The sequence below is a fragment of the Sinocyclocheilus anshuiensis genome, unplaced genomic scaffold, assembly GCF_001515605.1.
Source record: "Sinocyclocheilus anshuiensis isolate Anshui unplaced genomic scaffold, SAMN03320099.WGS_v1.1 scaffold1514, whole genome shotgun sequence".
Lineage (NCBI taxonomy): Eukaryota > Metazoa > Chordata > Actinopteri > Cypriniformes > Cyprinidae > Sinocyclocheilus > Sinocyclocheilus anshuiensis.
In genome coordinates, this window is record NW_015546148.1 from 20,363 (window position 1) to 29,224 (window position 8,862).

Here is an 8,862-nt window from a genome sequence, read left to right on the forward strand (position 1 = left end):
TATATATATAGAGAGAGAGAGAGAGAGGTTTTTTTAAAGAAAAAGTAGCGTATTCGATCTCTTAGATACTGCATTCAAACATATTTAATCACATATTTAATGCATTGTAATTATAGACACAGCTGTAGCGTATTTTAATCAAACCAAGGTGTTCTCGGTTTGAGCTTCAGCACCACGTGAGTGTGGACAGCGCCGCTCGCGCACGGCAGAACGTGACGCGCGCGCTCCCACATACATGTATTTGTCTTACCGCTCTATTTCACGCTCCTCGAGCGGTCCGCTTCTCCCAGACCGGGAGTGACGTCAGAGGCGACCGGAGCAACTGGGTCTGCGGAAGACGAGAGTCCAGACAGAGAACCGGGAGAACCGGTGGGTTTTGATTTTTAATGCTGCACGTTCATTTGAATAAGCTACTGCATGCTTTTGGATGATGCATGTGAAGTTCTTGGGCTGGGTCGCGTGATGCACACACATTCCGATACAAGACCAAACCGATTGATGCATTTTCACTGTGTAGATGTTTCTTTCAATAACAGTTGCAACATAAAGCATGCACATGAATCTTAAACGAGAAAGCATGAGCAGAAGACTGCATTTGTGTAATCAATGCACGCATGCATATTTCTAGGCTGCATTTCATCATCGCGGTGTTAATGTTGCTTTTCTCGGACCGCAGCTTTTGTCTTCATCATATTCATGCGGAAATAACATGGAGCGCGCGCGCAGGGTCATGCGTGAATTCCAGCAGGTCCCCTACAACATCTCTCACATTTTATGAATGCATCTGAAATAGAATATGCTCTGGAGTGACACTAATAATTCTTCATTAACTAACTAATTACTCATGTTTATTTCCTGATAATGTACAGAATAGTTTTCCTCTTCTAATTAGACATACTTCTAAAAGTTCAATACAGTAAAAACCTTAAGCAGTTATTGAAATTAAAATTAATCAGTAAAGACATTTATAATGTAAAAAAAGATGGCATATTAGAATGATTTCTGAAGATCATGTGACACTGAAGACTGGAGTAATGATGCTGAAAATACAGCTGCACATCACAGAAATACATTACAGTTTAACAGATATTCACATAGAAAACAACTATTTTTAAATTATTATAATAATTTACAATTTTACTGTTAATGCTGTATTTTTGAGCACGTAAATGCAGCCTTGATGTGCAGAAGAGACTTGAAAAACATTTTTTAAAATTCTCACTGACCCCAAAATTATAATGTGTAAACTATATAAATTATAAAACTATAATGTGTATTGAATACATTAGAGCATTTTGGGAAATAAATTGTCACCATTATGCATAAAACAGAAGTTAGAGTAAAATCATTAATATTATGAAATCTATTTTCGATTATATTTACATTAAAAATGAATCATAAACACTCATGGAGAGATGGAGAGACAATTAGTGTATACTTGATATTCTAGTAGACATAAATTAAATAAATGACAAAGAAAGCAGGAAGGAGAGAGACATTGAAATATAGGTGGCGCCTTTGCGAGCACATGATTTATTTAAACTAGAGTGAGACTGTGAACAAATGCATACCATAAAACAATATGCTAGCAGTCCTGGCACTCTAAACAAGATAAGACATGATCACAGGAGAACAAAAACAACACTTTATACTCATATATACTGTGTAAGTCTAAGATGAGATGGATGAGTCTAGTGGTGCATTTTTTGCTCAGCATGCAGCGCTTCAAATCCAGACAGAACATTGTTTACTAAGTTAAGTATAATGATAGCAGTGCTCTGCATGAACTTACATCGTATGGAAGAGCAGCTGTGACATTTTGTTCCATGGGATTGTGGGTAGATGATGACAGAAGTATCAACTGAAAGCACAGATATTCAATATCAGTGCACACTTACACACACACTCACCTGTTTACAGTTCACCAGTTTCTCACTATTACATCACTTCCTGTGAGAACATACTTACGAAACCACAGCAGATTAATGAATGAAGTTTGGCTTGATGCATTAAAATACGTTAACATAATGTGTTAATATATTAAAATCACCAATAGATGATGGAGGGAGGACACAGAAAGGATACAACTCACCTTTAGATTTAGACAATTTAAAAGCACTTTAAACTACAACAAATTGTGTCATCATGGAAACTTGTATACTCATAATTGTTTGAATATTACTGAAGTTATTCCTTTTGTTCCATTTTTCTTTTGCAGGTGCAATTGTGCACGAGACTGTTTTGGACTGAAAAGTTCCTAAAAACACCACAGAAGACACCGAATTGCCCCTAAAATGCTCCAAAGTTACTGACGGGTCCGAAACACTTCTGAAATACCATTACAAAAGTTACTGAAAAGACCTTGAAATACCCCAAGACGCTTCTGAAACAGCCCCAAAACGCTCCTAAAGTTACTGAAACGCCCAGAAGATACTGAAATTCCCCTTAAACACTCATAAAAGTTACTGAAATGCCCTTGAAAGACCCAAGAAGATATTGAAATGCTTTTGAAATGCCCTAAATAAATCTTCAAAAGTTACTGAAATGTCCCTAAATTCTCTTAAAGGTTCCTGAAATGCCATTGAAACGCTCCAGAAGATACTGAAGCCCCCAAACGCTTCTGAAGTTACTAAAAGGCCCTTGAAACACACCAAAAGATACTGAAACGTCCCCAAAATGCTCCTAAAGTTACTGAAATACCTTTGAAACACCCAGAAGATACTGAAACACCTTGAAAAACTTCTGAAAGAAGTCCCAGAAGATACTGAAATGCATCTGAAACACCCCTAAAAGGCTTCTAACGTTACTGAAAAACCTTTGTAAAATCCAGAAGATACTGAAATGCCTTGAAAAATTCTCTAATGTTACTGAAACGCTGCTAGTTACTGAAACATTCCTGATATATTCTCGAAATGCTCCTAAAGTTCCTGAAACTTTCTTGAAATGCCCCTCATGTTCCTGAAAGATTCTTGAAACGCTCCTAAAGTTCCTGAAACATTCTTGAAACGCTCGTAAAGTTACTGACACTTTCTTGAAACGCTCGTAAAGTTCCTGAAACGTTCTTGAAACGCTCCTAAAGTTCCTGAAACATTCTTGAAATGCTCCTAAAGTTACTGACACTTTCTTGAAACTCTCCTAAAGTTCCTGAAACGTTCTTGAAAAGCTCCTAAAGTTACTGAAACGTTCCTGATATGTTCGTGAAATGCTCCCAAAGTTCCTGAAACGTTATTGAAAAGCTCCTAAAGTTACTGAAACGTTCCTGATATGTTCTTGAAATGCTCTTAAAGTTACTGAAATGTTCCTGAAACTTTCTTGAAACACTCCTAAATTTACTGAAACTTTCTTGAAATGCTCCTAAAATTCCTGAAAAGTTCTTGAAACACTCCTAAAGTTACTAAAACATTCCTGAAACGTTTTTGAACTACTCTAAACAAGATAAGACATGATCACAGGAGAACAAAAACAACACTTTATACTCATATATACTGTGTAAGTCTAAGATGAGATGGATGAGTCTAGTGGTGCATTTTTTGCTCAGCATGCAGCGCTTCAAATCCAGACAGAACATTGTTTACTAAGTTAAGTATAATGATAGCAGTGCTCTGCATGAACTTACATCGTATGGAAGAGCAGCTGTGACATTTTGTTCCATGGGATTGTGGGTAGATGATGACAGAAGTATCAACTGAAAGCACAGATATTCAATATCAGTGCACACTTACACACACACTCACCTGTTTACAGTTCACCAGTTTCTCACTATTACATCACTTCCTGTGAGAACATACTTACGAAACCACAGCAGATTAATGAATGAAGTTTGGCTTGATGCATTAAAATACGTTAACATAATGTGTTAATATATTAAAATCACCAATAGATGATGGAGGGAGGACACAGAAAGGATACAACTCACCTTTAGATTTAGACAATTTAAAAGCACTTTAAACTACAACAAATTGTGTCATCATGGAAACTTGTATACTCATAATTGTTTGAATATTACTGAAGTTATTCCTTTTGTTCCATTTTTCTTTTGCAGGTGCAATTGTGCACGAGACTGTTTTGGACTGAAAAGTTCCTAAAAACACCACAGAAGACACCGAATTGCCCCTAAAATGCTCCAAAGTTACTGACGGGTCCGAAACACTTCTGAAATACCATTACAAAAGTTACTGAAAAGACCTTGAAATACCCCAAGACGCTTCTGAAACAGCCCCAAAACGCTCCTAAAGTTACTGAAACGCCCAGAAGATACTGAAATTCCCCTTAAACACTCATAAAAGTTACTGAAATGCCCTTGAAAGACCCAAGAAGATATTGAAATGCTTTTGAAATGCCCTAAATAAATCTTCTAAAGTTACTGAAATGTCCCTAAATTCTCTTAAAGGTTCCTGAAATGCCATTGAAACGCTCCAGAAGATACTGAAGCCCCCAAACGCTTCTGAAGTTACTAAAAGGCCCTTGAAACACACCAAAAGATACTGAAACGTCCCCAAAATGCTCCTAAAGTTACTGAAATACCTTTGAAACACCCAGAAGATACTGAAACACCTTGAAAAACTTCTGAAAGAAGTCCCAGAAGATACTGAAATGCATCTGAAACACCCCTAAAAGGCTTCTAACGTTACTGAAAAACCTTTGTAAAATCCAGAAGATACTGAAATGCCTTGAAAAATTCTCTAATGTTACTGAAACGCTGCTAGTTACTGAAACATTCCTGATATATTCTCGAAATGCTCCTAAAGTTCCTGAAACTTTCTTGAAATGCCCCTCATGTTCCTGAAAGATTCTTGAAACGCTCCTAAAGTTCCTGAAACATTCTTGAAACGCTCGTAAAGTTACTGACACTTTCTTGAAACGCTCCTAAAGTTCCTGAAACATTCTTGAAACGCTCGTAAAGTTACTGACACTTTCTTGAAACGCTCGTAAAGTTCCTGAAACGTTCTTGAAACGCTCCTAAAGTTCCTGAAACGTTCTTGAAATGCTCCTAAAGTTCCTGAAACATTCTTGAAACGCTCCTAAAGTTCCTGAAACATTCTTGAAACGCTCCTAAAGTTCCTGAAACGTTCTTGAAATGCTCCTAAAGTTCCTGAAACGTTCTTGAAACGCTCCTAAAGTTCCTGAAACATTCTTGAAATGCTCCTAAAGTTACTGACACTTTCTTGAAACTCTCCTAAAGTTCCTGAAACGTTCTTGAAATGCTCGTAAAGTTACTGACACTTTCTTGAAACGCTCCTAAAATTCCTGAAACATTCTTGAAACGCTCCTAAAGTTCCTGAAACGTTCTTGAAACGCTCATAAAGTTACTGACACTTTCTTGAAACGCTCCTAAAGTTCCTGAAACGTTATTGAAACGCTCCTAAATTTCCTGAAACGTTCTTGAAACGCTCCTAAAGTTACTGACACTTTCTTGAAACGCTCCTAAAGTTCCTGAAACGTTCTTGAAATGCTCGTAAAGTTACTGACAATTTCTTGAAACGCTCCTAAAGTTCCTGAAACGTTCTTGAAATGCTCGTAAAGTTACTGAAACGTTACTGAAACGCTCCTAAAGTTACTGAAACGTTCTTGAAACGCTCCTGAACTCTGAATTATCTCACCATGCGACTCATGAGTTGTTTTTCGAGCGTGTGAGTGCGTCATCGCAGAATGTCGACCAGCACCGAGCTACCGTTACACTGCCTGACCTGTGGAGAGGCGTGTGGGTTTGGGGAGCACCTTTCCAGCGTCCGCTCCTGCCAAAAACCAAAAACTCTCCCTCGCCGGAGCTCTGAGGGCGGACTGATGTCCCTTTACGCCCAGCGAGAGAACGAAATACGAAATCCCCTGCGGCTGGAGCTCCTGGATGCCCTGAGTTTGGCTCGTCCGCTCCGAAAGATCCTCATCCAGAGGGACTCGCCATCGTCTCTGTCTCCAGAGCTGGCGGTCGCCATGAGCTCCAGAGCCGCAGAAGCGGAGGCAGACACTGGACACGCCGTGGCCCAGCTGGGAGTGCCATGGCTGGGCAGGCTGGGGCTGGAGGCCCGGCTTCAGCAGCTGGCACTGGAGGTGCAGGAGCGCGTGTCGTTTAAACTGGAGACGCTGCAGGACGAGGTGCAGCAGAGGAGCGCGGAGGTGAGGCGGGCCAGGAGAGAGAGCGAGCGCATGCACAGAGAGAAGCGCCAGGCGGAGGAGCGGGCGGCCAAACTGGAGCGGCAGGTGGACATTTCCATGGAGATGCTGGCCAGCCTCAGATACGAGCTGAGAGAGAGAGATGAACAACTGCAGCGCAAACAACAGTGAGTGTATGTTTAGATTGGAGATGCACTGAAATTTCGGCAACTGAATATATTCGTCTGAAATTGCAAAAAAAGAATTTTAAGTTTCAGATTAAATGGTTTTGGAGGGCCGAAATCATTGACCGATGCTTAATTAACTTTTCTGATGGCGTGTTTTGAACATGTCAGTGTTTATTAAATGCACACAACTACTACAGGTAAACATGGCAGCTAGGGGTGGGAATCTGTAGGTACCTTAAAGCAGGGTTGCCAGGGTTTGTGTAACAAAACCAGCCCAATTGCTACTCTAAAATAGTCTCATCACGACCAAAACTAGCCCAATCACGTTCTGGGGGAAACTGTATGTCAAAATTGGCTATCAAAACTCCAAAACCACGTTCCGGGGGTCAAAATCTCCTTCCAGTGGGTTCCACTTAGGTAGAAATCACTAAACTTAAAAAACCAACCTGCGCCAACAATATAAAAGTAACCCAATGGCAATACTGCCGACGGGGGGGGGGTTCTTAAGCTTGCTGTTGTTGTTGTTTCTGTTTCTGAACTCCCCAAACTCAGAACTTACAAAACTTCTTTTATCTCTCTCACTTTATTTATCCTTCCAGATTTATCTTTTTTTTCTGTTTACCAAACAACAACTATTTTATTACTATATTACCATTTTATTTCTTACAAAGAGGGACTACACTTTTACGCCAATGTACATACGTGGTCTAGAATGCACTTTTCTGTTCTAGAGTGTTGAGCAAAGGCTGTACAAGTCAAGTAGCTCATCTCTGCAGCATAGTGTCTCTATTTTGCCCAGTTACATCACCGACATGCGGCGTAGACAAGGTGTCAGTGTTCTTATTGCAAATCCATTTCACTCTAGACTCGAGGCATGTTCATGTTCATCATATTTTTTGAGGTGATGAGTTAAAGGAGAGCTCTTTGTGGAGGTGAATTTTCACACCACTCCGGAAACAAACGTCATGGTGTCACCAGCTGTCACCTAATAGTCCCTGTCATTGGTCATTGATTCCACTGCACCTGCTGAGATGACAGTTTCATTTTTATTGACCTGTCTCAAGAAGGATCCTCAGAGAGATATAAAGTTTTGACCACTTAGCTTATTTGACTTCCCCATTTCAATAAATGTTCTAAACTTCATTCCTAGTTGTATTTTTATTCATTCATTATGTTTCGCCACTTGAAGTACTTAAAGGATCCAGGCTAGTGACAGATGTCTTCATCCTGGCATACAGGATTGATGGGTACTGCCACTGTCCCAAAACACATCTTGATTGTTCAGTTTCCACATACAAAAGACAAAATACATACATATAATAGAAAGTGTGATTAAATACAATGAGCCTAAAAATGTTTATCATTGCAGGGCATTCTCACTACCCACTCGTCACATATTGACGCTTAGTCAGGATCCCTCAGCATCACTTTTAAACACTCAGGGTACGCCTTTAGTGTCATTTTTCAACATGCAGAATACTTCATTGTTTTCAGTTGCTTGCCTTATGCATCAGATCAAGACATGCATGTGTCAGATGATGACGCATGTAAATCTTTGCATATGTATTTGCATTTTTGTTTAAAAAAATAAGTATAAAAAAATTAAGTGTATAAATATTAATATTTTCATAAACATTGGAGCACCTAACCAAACTCCTACCCTAAACTTACCCACTTCTCAACAACATAAATGATTAATAGGCAAAATCACGGGTAATTCTCCAAAATGTAATGTTATCATGGCAATTTTCCCATGCCCATCACACCTGTGTATGACCACAACAGCTTCTAATTGAAAGCAACACATCCTGCACATTGAAAAAAAATATGGTAAAGGGTTACCCTGAGTGTTAAAAAGTGATGCTGAGGGATCCTGGTCAAGTGTCAATAGGTGATGAGTTGGGAGTGAGAATGTGTTGGTCATTGCATTAGATATTACAACAGACAAAATGTCAATACATGTGACAATACACAACAAACAAAACTACTTGTCATATTCTCAATTGCACATGGTAAATTTTCAGTTGGCCCCAAACTGATGTTTGCCATGTTTAATAATAGGCACAATGCAGGAAATGTATGTTTTAATGGTTTGATTGTAGTACTAACAAACATTAACGAGTTCGTTTGCCCATATAATCTTAAGGAAATTGTGTGTAAACTTATTTGGCTTGCTGTCCACTGATGAGGGGCTCGATGAAGCAGCTTCAACTCGAGCTCTGATATACCCCCAGCGACTTGATATAGGATGATTACGAAGGGCAAGGTACCTAAGATGAAGGTGGAGTTTTGGGGAGGTGGAGGGATGCTGGAACAGCTGAGACTGGAGAGAGGTAAGCAGCTGCTTATATACTCTGGCTGTTGATTGAAAGATTAGATGGGCTCGCTCCTCCCTAACTTACGTTTAGGAACTTCATTTAAGAAACCTTTGCAATGATGACTCATCCTATTGACTAACAGAAGCCTAGCGGGGGTAAGAGATACCTGATTTGATATACTGATTTGCAGAGATACATAACGACCATGTTCTGTTACCTGAGTGTTTTTGTGTAACATGAGCAGACAAAGCCCTTAGCTTAGGTCC